This window comes from Manis pentadactyla, chromosome 7, assembly GCF_030020395.1.
Source record: "Manis pentadactyla isolate mManPen7 chromosome 7, mManPen7.hap1, whole genome shotgun sequence".
Taxonomy (NCBI): domain Eukaryota; kingdom Metazoa; phylum Chordata; class Mammalia; order Pholidota; family Manidae; genus Manis; species Manis pentadactyla.
This window is the reverse complement of record NC_080025.1, coordinates 97297321-97320196: the sequence shown is the minus strand read 5'-3', so window position 1 is coordinate 97320196 and position 22876 is coordinate 97297321. Positions and strand designations below refer to the sequence as shown.

Here is a 22876-nt window from a genome sequence, read left to right as displayed (position 1 = left end):
GCAATATACAGATTTGATGCAATCCCTATGAAACTACCAGCAACATTCTTCAATGAACTGGAACAAATAATTCAAAAATTCATATGGAAACACCAAAGACCCCGAATAGTCAAAGTAATCCTGAGAAAGAAGAATAAAGTAGGGGGGATCTCACTCCCCAACTTCAAGCTCTACTATAAAGCCATAGTAATCAAGACAATTTGGTACTGGCACAGGAGCAGAGCCACAGACCAATGGAATAGACTAGAGAATCCAGACATTAACCCAGACATATATGGTCAATTAATATTTGATAAAGGAGCCATGGACATACAATGGGGAAATGACAGTCTCTTCAACAGATGGTGCTGGCAAAACTGGACAGCTACATGTAGGAGAATGAAACTGGACCATTGTCTAACCCCATATACAAAAGTAAACTCAAAATGGATCAAAGACCTGAATGTAAGTCATGAAACCATTAAACTCTTGGAAGAAAACATAGGCAAAAACCTCTTAGACATAAACATGAGTGACCTCTTCTTGAACATATCTCCCCGGGCAAGGAAAACAACAGCAAAAATGAACAAGTGGGACTATATTAAGCTGAAAAGCTTCTGTACAGCAAAAGACACCATCAATAGAACAAAAAGGATCCCTACAGTATGGGAGAATATCTTTGAAAATGACACATCCGATAAAGGCTTGACGTCCAGAATATATAAAGAGCTCACACGCCTCAACAAACAAAAAACAAGTAACCCAATTAAAAAATGGGCAGAGGAACTGAACAGACAGTTCTCCAAAAAAGAAATACAGATGGCCAACAGACACATGAAAAGATGCTCCACATCGCTAATTATCAGAGAAATGCAAATTAAAACTACAATGAGGTATCACCTCACACCAGTAAGGATGGCTACCATCCAAAAGACAAACAACAACAAATGTTGGCGAGGCTGTGGAGAAAGGGGAACCCTCCTACACTGCTGGAGGGAATGTAAGTTAGTTCGACCATTGTGGAAAGCAGTATGGAGGTACATCAAAATGCTCAAAACAGACTTACCATTTGACCCAGGAATTGCACTCCTAGGAATTTACCCTAAGAATGCAGCAATCAAGTATGAGAAAGATCAGTGCACCCCTATGTTTATTGCAGCACTATTTACAATAGCCAAGAATTGGAAGCAACCTAAATGTCCATCGATAGATGAATGGATAAAGAAGAGGTGGTACATATACACAATGGAATACTACTCAGCCATAAGAAAAGGGCAAATCCAATCATTTGCAGCAACATGGATGGAGCTGGAGGGTATTATGCTCAGTGAAACAAGCCAAGCAGAGAAAGAGAAATACCAAATGATTTCACTTATCTGTGGAATATAAGAACAAAGGAAAAACTGAAGGAACAAAACAGCACCAGAATCACAGAACTCAAGAATGGACTAACAGGTACCAAAGGGAAAGGGACTAGGGAGGATTGGTGGGTAGGGAGGGAAAAGGGGGGTGGAGAAGTAGGGGGGTATTAAGATTAACAAGCATGGGGGGGTAGGAGAAAAGGGAGGGCTGTACAACACAGAGAAGGCACGTAGTGATTCCACAACATTTTGCTATGCTGATGGACAGTGACTGTAAAGGGGTTTATAGGGGGGACCTAGTATAGGGAGAGCCTAGTAAACATAATATTCATCATGTAAGTGTAGATTAGTGATACTAAAAACAAAACAAAACTAAACTAAACAAAAAAAAGGGCAGTTCCTGTGTGGTAACCTCCAATGAGTTCTACACAAGGGTATAAAGGGCATATAAAAGTGTAGGCAAAGGGTCTGTTTGCGTTTATACAGAAGATCAAAGCCTAATTGGGCTACCCCGAAAATGAACTAAGATACGATATGAAAAAGAACTTCCAACATCAGCACTCCTGGGAAGACTCATGCCAGAAGATGATCATCAAAAAACCCCAACAAAGATCCACGCACTGCTACAGCTGTAGATGCACTCATCCCACCAGTTCCTGGACTTGCCATGGGAATGAAGGAGATATCTAAGCTGGCCTGTGCATACAGTAAAACAACAAATTTGACTGGATCTGTACTGTTGGAACTCAACCAAGAATTAGGAGAAGTGCAAATTGTAGCGCTCCAAAATCTTACAACTACAGACTATTTACTGTTAAAAGAACATAAGGGATGTGAACATTCCCCAGGAATGGGTTGTTTTAATTTGTCTGATTTCTCTCAGACTGTTCAAGTTCAGTTGGACAATATTCACCATATCATAGATAAGTTTTCACAAATGCCTAAGGTGCCTAACTGGTTTTCTTGGTTTCACTGGAGATGGCTGGTAATTACAGATATGCTTTGGTTATGTAACTATACTCCTATTATGTTAATGTGTGTGCGCAATTTAAGTAGTAGCTTAAAACCTATACATGCTGAAGTTACTCTACAAGAAGATATGTCAAAGAAATAATCAATCTTCCCATGTTTTCTTCCACCTGCTACTTCTATAGCTTTTCTTCTTCCTTCCTAATTACAACCCTTAAATAGAATTCGTGCCTCATATCAAATTTACCGAGTATCATAATTCTTCCAAGTGGTAAAGATACCTCAAGACAAATGCTGGGCATAGAAGCTACAGGGCATAAATATGCAAAGACGTAAAAAGCTAACCATTTCAAACAATAAGGCTTCTCTCTCATTTACCAACTTTACATTTCCCTGTATGGCCCCGGAAGATGACTGGTTAGCCAGAGACGGGTAAGATTCCTCAAGGGAGGAACAACCTAAGACAGGCACAGTCGCAGGGGGGCCATCAGGTGAGAAATTGGGGATCAACAGAGGTGAGGCTTAGAACCTCACCCCCCCGTTCTGAGAGAAATCTTCTGCATACGTGGATGTTTTATTGCCCTTGTCTAGCTTGGATTAACACATAGTCTACAGGCACACACCTGATCATCTATAGTTGCTCTCTTACAACACTAAACTATGTTTTCTACCTTTATCTTGTATCTACCTACCACTTCAGCATTTTATTAAAAATAATAATAAGAAAGAGAGAAATGTGGTATCCACATATAAATCAAGTATAAAAACCAAATGAGTATTCATATTTGAACTGACTGTTTATAGTTCATAATGCATGAGCAAAACCAAAAGTTTCTGTGATGACTGCCCTTGTACTGTTCACTATGTAACTTATTCATTATGTAAGAATTTGTTCTCCATGTAAGAACTTGTTTGTTATGCCTCAGAAGATTGGAGACTGATGAAAATTAGGCTTGGGGTGGATTAATGATTGTGCATTGAGCATTGACTCCCCTATACAGAATTTTATTGTCGTTAACAACCATTTGATCAATAAATATGAGAGATGCCCTCAGAAAAAAAAAAAAAAAAAGGACAGACTTCCAATGGTAAAATAAATAAGTAACCAGGATGTAATGTATAGCATAAGGAATATAGTCAAGATATTGTAACAGCTTGGTAGGGTGATAGCTGGAACCTAGAATTATGTATATAAATGTTTTATCACTGTGTTGTACACTTGAAACTAATGTAATGTAATACTGTGGGTCAACTACCCTTCAATAAAAAATAATTATCTAAGAAAAAAAAATAGTATCCAGCCCAATTATTTCACAGTACACAAAAAACAAAAAGGAGATATAATGCTATTAAATATACTAAAGATATTGGATATTAAAATATTCCAACTATACTAAAGATAATCAGGGATTATGAGGCACAGCAAGAAGCCATTATTATCACAAGGCCCATGGAACAGAGGAACAGAGCAGTGATGTCATTGAAGCCCAAGTCCAAGGACACCTAGTGGAAAACAGAGAGAAAGCAGGCAGTCTGGCAGAAGCTGGCACTACAAAGGAGACACCACCTGAGACAGACAGGAAGCAAGAACAATTCCTGAGCCTTTCCCTTCCTGATCCTTTCCAAACTCCTGCCAAGTGCTTCCCATTGGCTGAACCCAGCAAAAACTGGTTGAGTTGGGATCTTGGAAAATGCCACCTACTCGAGTCATACTCCCTTGCGATACAAAATGAACAGAGAAAGGATAAAGAATAAATCTAAGGCCACCAGGCATTACACCAACACAAACACCAAGCACACAAACTTTTGTGGACCCCATACTTATATGGGGTTTTGATTTATCTCTTATTTATACCTCAATAGCTTTCGTTGTTTATATTCTTAAATGTGAGCTGCCTCAAGTCTGTTGTATAGAAGAGGCAGACATAAAAATAACCATTGTGTACACAAAAAAGGAATCAAATGGCAAAATGGCTAATGAAAATAATGCAGAAACATTTAAGGTACATATGTCAAAAATGTTTCCTTATTTATATTTTTCAAATTCAAATTAATATTTGCAACCACTAACACGAGGTTAATGGCACAAGGAAGAAAACTTAGAAATCACATCTTAATTATCAAAGTGAATCATCCATTGTAAAGTTTTATTATGAAGCTAGCAATAGAAAAAGAATGCTTCCTAAGAAATATAAACCAGTTTAAATATCAAAGCAAAGAGACCACTGTTAGGTAAAAGTGGTTTCAAAAACCTCACAACTCTATAATTAAGTATACATTTTTTAAACTTTTATAATTTTAACACTGCTACCTTCTCCCATTAAATGCTGCAAAATTATGTCATTCAACAAATATTACTTCTCTACTTAAGATGGCACGGTTCTCTAAAAAAAAGATTGCACGATTCTCATGAATGGACTATGGTATGTTCCCATCAAACTTTAAATATAAATGAAATGCCTAGGAACATAAAATAAGTCTAATTTTTCTTAACTGGTAAAAGACAAGACTAGGAAAACGGGTTTGACTAAATGATATAAATCATAAACAAGCTACATTTTAAATAGCCACACCAAAACCACTTCTAACAGGAATTCTGAGATTAACATATTTAGAATACAACAACTACTCATTTTATAAGTTTGTTTGTTTTTTTTTAACTGGTAAATAACTTTTTTGAGATAATTGTAGATTTTCATATAACTTTAAGTAATAAGTACAGAAATTTCTATACCCTTTACCCAGTTTCCTCCAATAGTAACATCTTCCAAAACTATATAAAACATCACAACCAGAATACTCACATTGATACATTCAAGATGCAGAACACTGCCATCACCACAAGGATCAACATGTTGCCCTTTTAATGTAACACCTATTACTATCCCATTAGCCTGTTAATATATGGATTACATTGATTTTTAAAAACTGAACCAGCCTTGCACCTCTGGAATAAACATGGTCATGGTGTCTAACTTTTTGTATATGTTGCTTAATTCTGTTTGCCAATATTTTCATATCTATAATGAGAGATATTGGTCCTTAGTTTTTATTTCCTATACTATCTTTGGTCTTGGTGTAGATGATATTAACTTCATAAAATCAACTGAGAAGTGGAGGACCCAAGATGGCAGCATGAGTAGGGCAGTGGAAATATCCTCCCAAAATCATATATATTTTTGAAAAAAGAACAAATACAACTATTCCTAAAATAGAGACCAGAGGATACAGCACAACAGCCAGGCTACATCTACATCTGTGAAAACTCAGCATCTCATGAAGGGGGTAAGATACCAGCCGTGGCCTGGCAGGACCCGAGTGCAACCCCAACCCCAGCCCACCGGCGGGAGGAGAGGAGTTGGAGCGGGAAGGGAGTGGAAGCCCGGGACTACTAAAGAACCAGCCCTAGTAATCCGCACGGGGAGCGCAGACACACATTGCATGGTGTGCTGGACATTAGGGAAATGGAAAAGTAAAATCTGCAAGCAGGTCCCCGCAGCCAGCTCCCCTGGGACAAAAGAAAAGCAAGTGTTTTTTGAAAGTCTTAAAGGGACAGGGGCTTCACAGCTGGACAGAGTCGTCCCAGCATACTCAGCCCAGCAGGCTGGTAATTCTGAGGAACTTCAGGCGCCCCAGTCCACTGGGTGGCAATGCAACTCTGAAGCACCTCAGAGCGATAAGCAGCCTGCCATTCATTCCCCCAAGCCAGCTCTGCCCGGCCAGTGGTGGAGCAGCCAGACAGCAGCCGTGCCCACAGCAGCCACCCAGAGTCTCCTCCCGGTGCACAGCTGCCCCCAGCCCGACCCAGAGGCTACTGCCAGTGTGCAGCTGCCCGGCACAGGCAGAGGAAGCCGGGGAAAGGCGAGAAGGGGTGCCAGTCTCACAAGAGAGCACACCCACAGGGAGCCTGCCTCTCCCTGCAGGGCTCTGGGCTACCCCAACGGCTGCTCCGCCCATGCCAGCTCAGGATTAAACAGGAGGATGCTCCCTGTGTGCAGGTAACCAACAAAGGCACAGAGAAGGGTAAGGCAACCAGCAAGCAGGAAGGGACTTTGTTCTCCCAGATGACACACGCACTACCTGCCTACAGGTACCTCTATAACCATGAAAAGGCAGAAGAATTTGGTCCAGCCCAGAATTACCCAGACAATCCCCGAGAGAGGGGCTGGGGAGATAGATATAACCAATCTTCCTGAAAAAGAATTTAAAATAAAGGTCATAACCATGCTGATGGACCTGCAGAGAAATATGCAAGAGTTAAGGGATGAACTCAGGAGGGAGAATACAGAAATAAAACAATCTCTGGAGGGATTTAAGAGCAGACTGCATGAGCTGCAGGAGACCATTAATGGAATAGAAATCAGAGAACAGGAATACAGAGAAGCTGAGTAAGAGAGATAAAAGAATCTCCAGGAATGAAAGAATATTAAGAGAACTGTGTGACCAATCCAAACGGGACAATATTCACATTATAGGGGTACCAGAAGAAGAAGAGAGAGAGAAAGGGGTAAAAAGTGTCTTTAAAGAAATAATTGCTGAAAACTTCTCCAAACTGAGGGAGGAAATAGTCTTCACACAACGGAAGCTCACACATCTCCCAATACAAGGGACACAAGGAGGACAAGACCAAGACATATAATAATTAAAATGGCAAAGATCAAAGACAAGGACAGAGTATTAAAGGCAGCCAGAGAGAAAAAAATGTCACCTATGAAGGAAAACCCATCAGGCTATCATCAGACTTCGCAACAGGAACGTTACAGGCCAGAAGAGAATGGCATGACATATTTAATGCAATGAAACAGGAGGGTCTTGAACCAAGAATACTGCATCCAGCACGATTATCATTTAAATATGAAGGAGGGATTAAACAATTCCCAGACAAGCAAAAGTTGAGGGAATTTGCCTCCCACAGACCACCACTACAGGATACTTTAAAGGGACTGCTCTAGATGGAAGCACTCCGAAGGCTAAATAGTTGTCACCAGAGAAAAGAAAATCACAGCAAAGAAAGCAGACCAACCAAAAACTAACTAAAGGCAAAAAATAAAATCAACTACTTACAAAACCAGACAAAGGAAACACAAAAGGCTACAGAATAAAACACATAACATATAAAGAATGGAGGAGGAGGAATAAGAAGGGAGAGAAATAAAGAATCATCAGACTGTGTTTATAATAACTTGAAAGCGAGTTACGTTAGATGGTTAGATAGTAAAGAAGCTATCCTTGAACCTTTGTTAACCACGAATCTAAAGCCTGAAATGGCAATAAGTACATATCTTTCAATAATCACCCTAAATGTAAATGGACTGAATGCACCAATCAAAAGACACAGAGTAACAGAATGGATAAAAAAAGCAAGACCCATCTAAATGCTGCTTACAAGAGACTCACCTCAAACCCAAAGACATACACAGACTAAAAGTCAATGGATGGAAAAAGGTATTTCATGCAAACAATCGGAAGAAAAAAGCAGGTGTTCCAGTACTTGCAGCAGACAAAATGGACTTCAAAACAAAGAAAGCAACAAGAGATAAAGAAGGACATCAAATAATAAAAAAGTCAGTCCAACAAGAGTATATAACCGTTATAAATATCTATGCACCCAATACAGAAGCACCAACATATATAAAACAAATACTAACAGAATTAAAGGAGGAACACAATGCAATGCATTCATTTTAAGAGACTTCAACACACCACTCACTCCAAAGGGAAGATCCACCAGACAGAAAATAACTAAGGACACAGAGGCACTGAACACCACACTATAACAGATGGACCTAACAGACATCTACAGAACTCTACACCCAAAAGCAGCAGGATACACATTCTTCTCAAGTGCACAAGGAACATTTTCCAGAATAAACCACATACAAGGCCACAAAAAGAGCCTCAGTAAATTCAAAAAGATTGAGATGCTACCAACCAACTTCTCAGACAATGAAAGTATAAAACTAGAAATAAATTGTACAAAGAAAACAAAAAGGCTCACAAACACATGGAGGCTTAACAACATGCTCCTAAATAATCAATGGATCAATGACCAAATTAAAATAGAGATCAAGCAATATATGGAGACAAATGACAACAACAGCACAAAGCCCCAATTTCTGTGGGATGCAGCAAAGGCAGTTCTAAGAGGAAAGTATATAGCAATCCAGGCCTACTTAAAGAAGGAAGTACAATCCTAAATGAATAGTCTAAAGTCACAATTATTGAAACTGGAAAAAGAAGAACAAATGAGGCCTAAAGTCAGCAGAAGGAGAGACATAATAAAGATCAGAGAAGAAATAAATAAAATTGAGAATAATAAAACAATAGAAAAAAAATCAATGAAACCAGGAGCTGGTTCTTTGAGAAAATAAACAAAATAGATAAGCCCCTAGCCAGACTTATTAAGAGAAAAAGAGAATCTACACACATCAACAGAATCAGAAATGAGAAAGGAAAAATCACGATGGATGTCAGAGATCTATAAAGAATTATTAGAGAATACTATGAGAATCTATATACTAACAAGCTGGAAAACCTGGAACAAATGGACAACTTCCTAGAAAAATACAACCTTCCAAGACTGACCAAGGAAGAAACAAAAAATCTAAAGAGACCAATTACCAGCAATGAAATTGAATCAGTAATCAAAAACTACATAAGAACAAAACACCCGGTCCAGATTAATTCACCACTGAATTTTATCAGACATATAGAGAAGACATAATACCCATCCTCCTTAAAGTTTTCCAAAAAATAGAGGAGGAGGGAATACTTCCGAACTCATTCTATGAAGCCAGCATCACTCTAATACCAAAACCAGGTAAACACACCACAAAAAAAGAAAATTACAGACCAATATCCCTGATGAACGTAGATGCAAAAATACTCCACAAAATATTAGCAAACCGAATTCAAAAATACACAAGAGGGTCATACACCATGATCAAGTGTGATTGATCTCAGGGATGTAAGGATGGTACAACATTAGAAAATCCATCAACTTAATCCACCACACCAATAAAAAGGAGGACAAAACCCACATGATCATCTCCATTGATGCTGAAAAAGCATTTGACAAAATTCAACATCCATTCCTGATAAAAACTCTCAACAAAATGGGTATAGAGGGCAAGCACCTCAACATAATAAAGGCCATATATGACAAACCCACAACCAACATCATACTTAACAGCAAGAAGCTGAAAGCTTTTCCTCTGAGATCAGGAACAAGACAGGGATGCCCACTCTCTCCACTGTTATTCAACATAGTACTGGAGGTCCTGGCCACAGCAATCAGACAAAACAAAGAAATACAAGGCATCCACACTGGTAACGAAGAAGTCAAATTGTCACTATTTGCAGATGACATGATATTGTACATAAAAAAACCCTAAAGACTCCATTCCAAAACTACTAGAACTAATACCTGAATTCAGCAAAGTTGCAGGATACAAAATTAATACATAGAAATCTGTTGCTTTCCTATACACTAATGATGAACTAGCAGAAAGAGAAATCAGGAAAACAATTCCATTCACAATTGCATCAAAAATAATAAAATACCTAGGAATAAACCTAACCAAGGAAGTGAAAGACCTATACCTTGAAAACTACAAGACACTCTTGAGAGAAATTAAAGAGGACACTAACAAAAGGAAACTCATCACATGCTCTTGGCTAGAAAGAATTAATATTGTCAAAATGGCCATCCTGCCTAAAGCAATCTACAGATTCAATGCAATCCCTATCAAAATACCAATAGCATTTTTCAATGAACTGGAAAAAACAGTTTTAAAATTCATATGGAAACACAAAAGACCCTGAATAGCCAAAGCAATCCTGAGAAGGAAGAATAAAGCAGGGGGCATCTCACTTCCCAACTTTAAGTTCTACTACAAAGCCACAGTAATTAAGACAATTTGGTACTGGCACAAGAACAGACCCACAGACAAGTGGAACAGAATAGAGTCCAGATATTAACCCAAACATATATGGTCAATTAATATATGATAAAGGAGCCATGGACATACAATGGGAAAATGACAGTCTATTCAACAGCTGATGTTGGCAAAACTGGACAGCTACATGTAAGAGAATGAAACTGGATCATTGTCTAACCCCATACACAAAAGTAAATTTGAAATGGATCAAAGTCCTGAAGGTAAGTCATGAAACCATAAAACTCTTAGGAAAAAACATAGGCAAAAATCTCTTGGACATAAACATGAGCAACTTCTTCATGAACATATCTCCCTGGGCAAGGGAAACAAAAGCAAAAATGAACAAGTGGGACTATATCAAGCTGAAAAGCTTCTCTACAGCAAAGGACACCACCAATAAAATAAAAAGGCATCCTACAGTATGGGAGAATATATTCATAAATGACAGATCCGATAAACAGTAGACATTCAAAATATATAAAGAGCACTCACACCTCAACAAACAAAAAGCAAGTAATCCAATTAAAAAATTATCAGAGGAGGTGAATAGACAGTTCTCCAAAGAAGAGATTCAGATGGTCAACAGACACATGAAAAGATGCTCCACATCGCTAGTCATCAGAGAAGTGCAAATTAAAACCACAACTGAGATATCACCCCACACCAGTAAGGATCGCCACCATCCAAAAGACAAACAACAACAAATGTTGGCGAGGCTGTGGAGAAACAGGAACCCTCCTACATTGCTGGTGGGAATGTAGATTAGTTCAACCATTGTGGAAAGCAGTATGGAGGTTCCTCAAAAAACTAAAAATAATACCATTTAACCCAGGAATTCCACTCCTAGGAATTTACCCTAAGAATGCAGAAGCCCAGTTTGAAAAAGGTATATGCACTCGTATGTTCATCGCAGCACTATTTACAATAGCCAAGAAATGGAAGCAACCTAAGTGTCCATCAGCAGATGAATGGATAAAGAAGATGTGGTACATATACACAATGGAATATTATGCAGCCATAAGAAAACAAATCCTACCATTTGCAACAACATGGATGGAGCTAGAGGGTATTATGCTCAGTGAAATAAGCCAGGCAGAGAAAGACAAGTACCAAATGATTTCACTCATATGTGGAGTATAAGAACAAAGAAAAAACTGAAGGAGCAAAACAGCAGCAGACTCACAGAACCCAAGAATGGACTAATGGTTACCAAAGGGAAAGGGACTGTGGATGATGGGTGGGAAGGGAGGGATAAGCGGGGGGGTGCAGGAAAGGGTGCATTATGATTAGCATGTATAATGTGTGTGGGGGGGGGCACAGGGAGGGCTTTACCACACAGAGAAGACAAGTAGTGATTCTACAGCATCTTACTATGCTGATGGATAGTGATTGTAATGGGGTATGTGGGGGTTCTTAGTAATAGGGGGGGATCTAGTAAACATAATGTTCCTCATATAATTGTAGATTAATGATACAAAAACAAATCAACTGAGACATAAGTGTTCGCTCTCCTATTTTCTGGAAAATACTTTGAACAGTTGGTATTAATTCTTACTTGAACTTCTTGTAGAGCTACCCAGTGAAGCCATATGGACCTGGAGATTTCTTTTTGGGGGAGGTTTTAAGTTATAAGCTCAATTTACCTATTAATTATAGGGCTATACAACTTTTTCATACTGAGTGAATATGGCAGTTTATGGTTTCAAGGAACTGATCCATTTCATCTAAGTTATCAAATTTATGTGTAGAGTTGTTAATAGTAGTCCCTCACAATCCTTCTGATGTCTACAAGACATGTAGTGATAACTCACTTTTTCATTCCTTTTTAAATTTGTATGTTCTTTTTTGCCAGTCTTGTTAGAATTCTGTCAATTGTTTGGATGCTTTTAAAGAACAAGCTCTTTGTTTCAGTGACTTTCTCAATTGTTCTTTTGGTTTCCTTATTTTCTTATCTTGACCATTTCCTTCCTTCTTTTTCTGGGTTTCTTTTGCTCTTCTTTTTCTAGGTTCTTGAGGTGGAAGCTTAGATTATGGATTTAAGTCTTTTCCTCCTCAGTGTATGCACTTAATGCTCTAAATTTACCTCTCAGCATTGCTTTAGCTATGTCCCACAATTCTTCTGTTGTATTTTCATTTTCATTCAGTTTAATGTATTTAAAAAATTTCTTGAGACTTCCTTTTTGACCCATAGACCATTCAGAACTATATTGTTTCCAACTGTTTGGAGATACTCCTATTCTCTCTCCATTACTGATTTCTAGTTAGAGTTCTCTGTAGTCAGAGAACACACTTATGATTTCAATTCTTTTAAATTTGTTGAGGGTTGTTTAATGGCCCCAAATATGATTTATTTTGGTGACTATTCCATGGACTCTTAAAAACCATGTATTCTTTTGTTGTTGATGGAGTTTCTATTTTTGGGGGGGGTTACTGTTTATTAAAGACTCATTGATATACAATATTGATGGTTTCACATACACAACACAGTGGTCCAACATTCTCCCATACTATCAAATCCTCACCACCCCCCATTGCAGTCACTGTCTATCAAAGCAGCAAGATGTTAATAAACTTGTTATTTGCATTCTCTGTGTTGTGCTACCAACCCCATGACCTACCTGTACTGTGATTGATTGTGAATTGTACTGTCCCTTAATCCCTTTCTTCCTCTCCACCCATCCTCACCAAAATCCTCCCCTTTGGTAACCACTAGTCCCTTTTCAGTGTCTATGAGTCTACTGCTATTTTGTTCCTTTTGTTTTGCTTTGTTTTTATACTCCACAGATGAGTGAAATCATTTGGTATTTGTCTTTCTCTGCCTGGCTTATTTCAGTGAGCATAATACCCTCTAGCTCCATCCATGTTGTTGTAAATGGCAGGATTTATTTTCTTTTTATGGCTGAATAATATTCCATTGTGTATATGTACCACATCTTCTTTATCCAGTCATCTATGGATGGATACTTTAGTTGCTTCCATGTCTTGGCTATTGCAAATAGTGCTGTGATAAACACAGGGGTGCATATGTCTTTTCAAATCAGGGATCTTGTTTTCTTTGGGAAAATTCCTAGAAGTGGAATTACTGGGTTGAATAGTATTTCTATTTTTAGTTTTCTGAGAAACCTCCATATTGCTTTCCACAAACAGTTGAACCAATTCACATGCCCACGAACAGTGTAGGAGGGTTCCTCTTTCTCCTCATCCTCACCAGCATTTGTTGTTTCTTGTCTTTTGGATGTTGGCCATCTTAACTGGTGTGAGGTTATCATCTCATTGTGGTTTTGATTTTCATTTCCCTGATGATTTGTGATGTGAAGCATCTTTTCATGTGCCTGTTGGCCATCCAAATTTGGAGAAGTGTCTTTTCAGATCATCTGCCCATTTTTCAATCAGGTTATTAGTTTTTTTGGATGTTGAGGCATGTGAGCTCTTTATATATTTTGGATGTTAACCCCTTTTCAAATAAATCATTTATGAATATATTCTCTCATAATGTACATTGCCTTTTTGTTCTGCTGTACAAAATGATGGTGTCCTTTGCTGTACAGAAGCTTTTTAGTTTGATGTAGTCCCACTTGTTCACTTTTTATTTTGTTTCCCTTTCCCAAGATGTGTTCAGGAAAAAGTTGCTCATATTTATAGTCAAGAGATTTTTGCCTATGTTTTCTTCTAAGAGTTTTATGGTTTCATGTCTTACATTCAGGTCTTTGATCCATTTCAAGTTTACTCTTGTGTTTGGAGTTAGACAATAATCCAGTTTCATTCTCTTACATGTACTTGTCCAGTTTTCCCAACACCAGTTGTTAAAGAGATCATCTTTTCCCCACTGCATATTCATGGTTCCTTTATTGTATATTAACTGACCATGATGGAGTTTCTATATATGTAAATAAGATTCCATTGATTAGATTGTGTTCTTCAGAGCTTCTATAATCTTGCAGATTTTCTGTCTTGTAGTTCTCAGTTCATTAGGAGGTGTTTCAGTTCTCACTGTAATTGTGGGCTTTTCTATTTCTCCTTTTAATTCTATCAATTTATAGATAGACATTTAGGATTGCTATTTCTTCTAGGTGGACTGACCCTTTTCTGATTATATAATGTCCTTTTCTAATTTTTGCAGTCTTCTTTGCTCAAAAGTCTACTTTGTCTAATACTGACAAAGCCACTCCTGCTTTCCTTTGGTTAGTGTTTGCGTGATATTATCTTTCTCCATCCTTTTGCTTTCAGCCAGCCAATATCATTACATTTGAAGTGAATTTCTTGTAAACAGCACATACATAGGTCATGTTTGTTTAATCTAGTCTGCTAATGTCCTTTAACTTGTATATTTAGAATTTACATTTAATTCCTGAGGTCCTGAGGTACCTAGCCAATCAGACTTCTTATCTTGTGATATATTAGGACTTAAGTGTGCCATTTTGTTTTTTGTTTTTCACTTCCATTTTCTCTTTCCTGCCTTCCTATGGGCTACATAAACACTTCAAATTTTTTATTTCTCTGTAGTGTTTTTGAATATGTCACTTTGTATAGTTTTAATGGTTGCTCTAGGTATTACACCATATACATAACTTACCACAGCCATTTTACCATTTGAGTGAAATATATAAGCTTTATCATCTGTGATGGTTCATTTTATGCATCAGTTTGGCCAGGTTATGGTGCCTAGATAAATCCATCAGTCTAGACTCTAATGTGAAGCTAGTTTTCAAATGTGATTGGCCATCTAAATCAGTAGGCTTTCAGTAAGGCAGATTATTCACTATAATGTGGACGGACCTCATCCAATCAGCTGAAGACCTTAAGAAAAAAGACTAAGATTCCTGGAATAGGAAGGAATTCTGCCTCCAGACTAACTGCCTTTGGAGTCAGGATTATAACATCAACTCTTGCCTGAATTTTAGCCTGGCAGCCCACTCTGTAGATTTTGGACTGTCCAGCTCCCATAAATGCATTAGCCAATTTCTTTAAGTCCATCAATCAATCTCTGCTTTTTCTCTGAAAAAAAACATAATACACCATCCTTTTACCATAGGGTTTATAATATATTGCCTTAAAGATATCCTCTACATATATGTAGAATCACATCAGTGTTAAAATTTTTGCTTCAACCATCAGTTTAGAAAACTCAAGAAGAAAAAGAAACTAATTGAATTACCTATATTTTTATTTCCTGTGTTCTTCCTTCCTTCCTGGTAATTCCAAGGTTTCTACTTTTATTGTTTCTTTTGTTTAGAGAATTTTCTTTAGCCATCTCTTAGGGTAGGATTACTAGTGATGAATTCTTTTCCTTCATCTGAGATGAGAATGTCTTTGATCTCCCCCTTCATTCTAAAGGACATTTTCACTGGGTATAGAATTCAGGGTCAATAGGTCTTTTCTTTCAGCTCTTAAAAAATATTTTGTCACTTACTTTAGGCCTTAATGGTTTCTCATGAGAAATCTGCTGTCATCTAAATTTTTTTCCACTGTAAGGTGTCATTTTTCTCTACTCACTTTTAAGATTTTTTTTCCACTCGCTCTTTAAGTTTTCAGAAGCTTAATTATATTTTGGCATGAATTTGGTGGTGTTTAGCCTGCTTGGGGTTCACTCAGCTTCTTGAACCTGTTCTATATTCAAAGTCTCTTGTTCTATATTCAAAGTCCCTTGACAAATTTGGGAAGTTTGCTGCCCTCATTCTCCTCTCCTTCCAAAACTGATCACAAATATTTCATCTTCTGTTCTAGTCCTACAGGTCCCTAAGACGCTGTTCAATTTTTGTTTCCCATCTACTTTTCCCTCTTGTTCAGATTGGGTAATTACACTGTTCTATATTCAAAGTCACTGCTTCTTTCATCTCTTCTGTCCTTTCTGCTGCTAAGTCAATATGCTCAGCTTTTTATTTCATTTACTGTATTTTCAGTTCAAAAATTTCCCTATGGCTTTTCTTTATATGTTCTATTTACCTGCTGAGACTTTCTATTTCTTTGTTGAGATTTTTCATTTGCTTTGTGTTTATTAATCCCTCATTGAAGAATTTTTAATCATGATTGCTTTAAAACATTTTTCAGATTATTCAACATCTGACATTGGTTGTCTTTTTATTCAGTTAGAGATTTTCCCAGTTCTTGGTATGAGAAGTGATTTATATTTGAAACCTGGGCATTTACATAGTAGTTTATGAGATTCCAGATATCATTTACTTCCTGTTTTAGATGGTTTTCTCTGGTACCACTGTGGCAGTGCAGGGGGGTGCCACCTTGTTATTACCAGGTGTGGGAAAAAGTGTAGGTTCTCTCCCAACTTAGCCTCCAGTGTCATCTGAGGGTGGTAAGCTCATCACTGGGAGGTGGCAGTTCCAGGTACCTGCGTTCTCTTCAATGATGTGGTGGGGGTGACCGCCTTACCACTGGGCATTGATGTAAGTCCAGACTCTCCACTAAGATTCTTCTGACATCACCCCAAGAGGGAGGGAGATAGGCACAGTAAATTACTGCCATGGGTAGGTATTAGTCCCAGTTCCCCGTGTGGTCTCCACTGGTACCATGGAGGGGGAGGAATATTGGGTGCCGCATTATAGCCTCACAAGGGTGGAAGACTAGGCTCCCCACTTAGCCTTTGATCACATGGGTGGTAGCACAGCCACAATTTTTTCTGTGGTGTTTGACTGGAAGAGAATGGCTATTGTCTATAAACGTTTTCTGTCTTGCTAAACTGCCCCTTTTTCGGCTACAGAGAACAGGTTTCTGTTGGGGCTTTATCTATGCCTGATGGCATTTCTAAGTTGTTGACTTCTTCAGTTCCACATCTAGAATATATGAAATAAAAAGAAAACCCAGGATATGTACCACTGTGCTGTTCTTTGGGTCCTGAGGTACCTAGCCAATCAGACTTCTTTTCTTCCAAATTCTTACATTTGTATTATATAAAATGCCAAGGGTTTTCAGTGGTACTTAGAGGAAAAGAACAGGAAAAGATGGAGAGCATAGGAAGACGGAAAAGATGAATCTCCATCCTCCCGAAGTCCCTGATATAGGGAAATTTTATAAAAATTAATTTTCTTCAATTATAAAAGATATTATCTAGCAGCCTGTTTTCTGAAAATGTTTATAACACTGTTTTCATTCATCATTTATATAATAGTTTATATATTTGAAAATTTGATGAAAGTAAGAAATTTTAACCTGTTTCTAAAGGGAATTTTTGGTAGATTTATGTAAAAGAACAATTATTTGTTAACTTAATTTTCAGAAGAGTATTTAAAATATTAACATTAAACTGTTCTCCAATTCTCCTTAAATATTTTTGGAGTCCATTTTTTAAAAATGTTCAACCACATTGGTAAAAGAAAGGCAGAGTCAGTCTTGGATTGAAAAGCCTGAGGTAGTAAGAGACTACTGTTGCCATACATTCAGAAACAGGTAAAGGAAACTGCACATACATAAACTGCAAGGTGTTCACAAGAGTCACTGTGAGAGTCAGAGCAAGTATTCCCAATTCATTGTTCTAGGCAAATCCCAGGATCCAAGAGTCACATGGGAATCCAAAAGTCACATGGAAAGAAATAAAATTACATCAGAAAAGACTAAGAATGTTGCGAAAAAGACATAAGGCATTTGGAAATGATTATATGTCAAAGAGAAAGCACAAGTTACTGCTCCAAATCTACAGACAGCAATCTATGAAGTTAATTGATCTGTTGATGGCCTTTGTAATAGTAACAATTCATTGTAGACTAGCATTTTTTAAAATTATCTTATCCTTATTTTTCTGAGAAAAACAGGTTCAACACCTCAAGGGAAGGCCATTCAATAAATGTTTTCAAATGACTAGCTTTTATATAGTAAGAGAGACTAAATGGTTTCTACAGATGGCAAAAGTTTGAAGTTCTGCAGAACCTGTAAAATTCTCATCTTCTTTTAATTTATACTGTCATTTCAAATTAATGGAGCAAAGGACAGAATTCAAATAATAAAACTGGAATAACTGGTTACCTAATTTGGAAAAAAAGAACCTGCATTTCTTACTGCTTACACCACAAATCCCAACAGTATTATACACATAAATGTAAAACAAACAAGCAAACCACAGTATATTAGAATCTAAGTTTTGGAGAAAAAAACTTAAGCTTATAACTAAACCATAAAAAATGATGGACACATTTTACTACACAAATTTTTTAAACAATATACAAAGTTATTACACAACTGCAAAGCCGAAAGAGAAACATTTGGCAGCATATGACTACATTGATGTCTTTATAAAGAATCAGTCAATTTAAAAATTTCCCAGTAGAAAAACTGGCAAAGGACACAAAAAATTCACTCTCATACAAATAGCCAACAAACAAGAAAACTTTTTAACCTCTCCTGTAAACAAAGAAATGCAAAAGCAAACAATTAGAGGACATTTAAAATTAAATAGAATTGGTACAGTGTGGAGAAACTGGCACTTTCACATTGGTTGGAAAGTGGTAGAAACGTGTACTTACAGAGCCATTCTGGAGGGTAATCTGACAAATGTCTATTAAATCTAATATGCATATCCTTAACCAAAAAATACCACTTCTAGGAAATCTATCCTTCTGAAACATTCACATAAATATGAAATAGCCATAATATCACACATATCTTTTATATACAGACACACACACATATTGCAGCACTGCATCAAACACACAAAAATGGTTAGCAAAAATTATCCATTACAGAATAAGCAAAAACGGGGTATTTATAAAAGGAAACAATATTAAGTCATTAAAAGGGATGAAATAAACCTATATGCAATAACATGGAAATATGTACACAGTAATTAAGTGAACACAGGTAAGTTGTAAATTAGTGTCCATGGTACAATCCCATTTTTCTCAAAATAAAAGGATATGCTAAACCATGTATGGGCAAACTGTAGGTGGTTGGCTGCCTGTCTTTGTAATTAAAAGTTTTACCGGAGCATAGCCATACTCAGCTATTGCAATGGAGACCACAGAACCCAGAAGTTGAAAATACTTACTATTAAGCCCTTTAAGAAAAAGTATGCTCCCCCTGATATGCCAAATTAAATTGTTCTCCCTGCTCTTTCACTTATCTATGTTGTATATTTTTGTAATATTTGAATACTACAATAAACATACTATTTTTATAATTAGAAATAAATAAATAGCATTTCAGGGAATTGGTTAAATATGTGTAGTCATTAAATGATGCAGATATAAATTCATTTACAGAGAAATATCTCCACCATATACTAAATTTTAAAACAGTTTATAAAATACCATGCATAGATGGGTTTCATTTTTGCTTTTAAAACTGAGTTGCTACACACAGCTGGGCAGCAAAGCACAGATGGCTACCTTTTAAATACTGGTTATTTTGCTCAAGTAGAAGGACTCGTTTTTTATTATTTCTCTTGTTCCAAAAAAATCACTTCTTTATTGTTTCTATTTGTGTCCTTGGACTAGGCAGAATGCAAAACAATTTAATTTCTACATCTGTATCTGCCACAAGTACTTGCATCTCAGTTTATACCAACTCCATCTCTAAGTCATCTAAACATGACCCTCAAGAGCAAATGTAAACTAACCCTCATCACTTCATAAGAACTGTAAGGAGGAGAAGAAACAATATAAAGTGTCCAGGGCATTCCCAGACAAAGATGGTAAACTAAACAAATGCATTTAACTTCTGCTGACTGGATATCCAACCAAAACAGAAAAGTTACTTTTTGCTTTTTTCTTTTTTGCATAAATCTATGAGGCCAAAGATAACAAGAGAGGAGACAATAACAACAAAATTTCAGAAGGTGGAAAACAGATGGATAAGTGTTAACTGACTTAGCAGATTTTTAAAAGTTGCACATTAAAAGAGAAGAAAAACCAAGGAATTCAATTTTCTCCACAGAACCCTACCCTTAAAAAGCCCAGGAATTGTTATACCAGGTATCATTGAAAAGAGGGAAAAGAAGGGACTGAAAACAGGAGGATTGGGTGAAAATTTATCTATGATGCAATCAATTCCTAAATTCTGTAAACCATTCCAAAAATAAGCAACAGCCCCTCCCCCATTGCAGAAAATCTGCGCTGTATTTTCAGATGCCAGTAAAGCAGTGGAGGGTCTGGGTGCCACACTGAAACATGGGGGAGAAAGTGAAAGCTTACACGATGAGCTCTGAGGCTGCCCCTCCTTCCCCCAGCCTTTTCCTCTCAGATCACAAAATACTTGGAGTTTTATACTCTCTAGCAAAAGACTGGAAGTCCTTTCTTAGGAGATCTGACCAGCTCAACAGGAAAGACCTAAATACACGGATATTTGGACACCCAAAAGAAATAGGCACTGATAGTGTATAATAAAGAATTTTTTTTTTCCAAGCAGCATGCTTTATTTTTAGTAGCCCCTGGTATTTGAAGTTGTGCCAAGACCTGTTAGTGTCCCAAACAGGAGTATAATAAAGAATTTGACTGGCCTTTATCCCAATTTCTGGGAGGTATCCTCTAAGTGTGTGGAACTACCTGAGTGATAAGACTGCCTTTGTTATTCATGTTAAGCCCCTAGCACTACACCTGATATTTTATAAAAGCAAGTTGATTCAGAGTGGTCCCCTAGAGAGTTTGTGCTAAGATGACTCAGGATAGATGCCATGCCAGAAAGACCAACCATATGTTAAGGCTTTTCAGTTCATGTAGGGGAGGAGAAAAGGGCTAGAAACTGAGTTCAATTGTGTGGCTAATGATTCAATCAGTCATACCCACACAAGGAAACCCCAAGGAAAACTATGACACCAAAGTTTAGGGGGGCTTCCCTAGTTGGCAATACTTTTAATTGATAGGTCAGGATGCGTCACACACCGACTCCTTGAGGAGGAGACAATGAAAACTTGGAATCCTTTCAGACCTTGCCCTGTGTATCTCTTCCTTTGGCTGGTTCTGATTTTCTTTTTACTAAAACAAGTGTAATAGCAGAGTGCTTTCAGTGAGTTCTGTGAGCCAATCTAGTGAATTATCAAACCTCAGGGATTAGTGAGAACCCTCAAATTTGTAACCAACTGGTCAGATGTGAGGGTGGCCTGGAGACTCCCAAACTGGTGGCTAGTGTCTGAAGTGAGGGCAGTATTATGGTATATTATGCTCTTTGAAATCTGGCCCAACTCCAGGTAGCTGGTATTGGAAGTCATTGCAAATATTAAGGATACTCCCAAGTCAATGTCCCAGCCACATCATCATATAGTAAATACCTCCTATCAACAGCTCCTATCTAGCTTTTAGTGTCTCACTCTTAAAGCCTCAGAAGGTTAAGGATCACCAGACATATCTGGAAGAAACATAATACTTCAGAAAAGCTATCATTGATAACCTTTGAGGAATAACAAAAATGTGCTTTTAGAAATTAAAAACATAAAAGACAAAATTAAAAACTCCATAAGGAGTTTAAAATAAAGCTGAGGAAATAGCTCAAAAAATAAAGCAAAAAGGCGATGAGATGGAAGCTAGGAGAGTAAATAAAGGAAAATTAGAGGTCCCAAATATTGCATAACAGAACGCCAGAAAGAAAAAACTAAAACAAAGGGGAAGAAGAAATAAAGTAAATAATTTAGGGAAAATATCTCAGGACTAAAGGACCTAGGTTTGGATTTAAAGTGCCCACTGAGGTCCAGCCACATATGAAAGAAAGCCATACCCAGGCACATAATCAAGAAATTTCAGAACAGTATGGGACAAAGATCTCTTGAGTTTCAAAAAAATAAGTCACATATAAAGGATGAAGAATCAGAAGGGCACTAGATTCTCGGAAAGAATACTTAGAAGCTAAGGAGAAAAAAAAAGAATATAGCCTTTAAAATGCAAGAAAAAAGTATTTCCAAATGAGGGATTCTATACTCAGTCAAACTTTCAATTAAGCACGAGAGTTCGTAGGTGGGAAAGAAGACCTTTTCAGATAAGCAAGGACTTCAGACCACCCTGTACCTTTCTGAGGAAGCTATGAAGATCTATTTCCCTAAAATGAGTCAACAATGAAAAGAAGTCTCGGGATTCTAGAAACAAGATCCAACACGAGAGAGATAAAGGGAATCCCCAGGGTGATGTGGAGTGGGGTCCTAAAATAATTCACTGCTACAGGCTTAGAGAGAAAACAGTACAGAGCAGGTAAGAAGCTCCAGGAAAAATTCCTCCAAGATATATTAAGCAACGCAATACTTAATGTGCCTGAATATACTGGGAGGAGATTTAAACAACTGTGAGGGAGTTGGGGTAGAAAGCTAGGAACAAAATCGATACATATTACTTCTAGAGGGGAAAATAAAGGTGTACAGGAAAGGGAAAGTAATCATAATGTACTACATGGCTCAGGAATGAATACCATTAACACAGTCATAATAATGCACACTGAATATTGTTCTAACCAAAATTATGACGGAAAAATGGCAGGACAAGAAGGACAAATGTAAGTGAAAGCAGCCTGGGGTAGTGGGATGCAATTCTGGGTAAGAAAGCAAGCTTACACCTCACATTGGAAAGCGGGAAGTTAGCAGATAAATCTTGTAATTGAGAAATCAACAAGTAGTTCATAGAGCATGTTATTTACAGGTATGGAGATAATAACCAAGTAAATCAAACTAAATAATTTTAAATAGCTGGCTCTGAGGAATGGGAAATT

At 37.4% G+C, this 22876-nt stretch overlaps 1 protein-coding gene across 1 annotated transcript in view; it reads right to left on the bottom strand.

Annotated features, from left to right (window-relative positions):
• Positions 1–22876, bottom strand: part of CCDC126 (coiled-coil domain containing 126) — a 47715-nt gene that overhangs the window by 10677 nt on the left and 14162 nt on the right. The window lies entirely within an intron of this gene.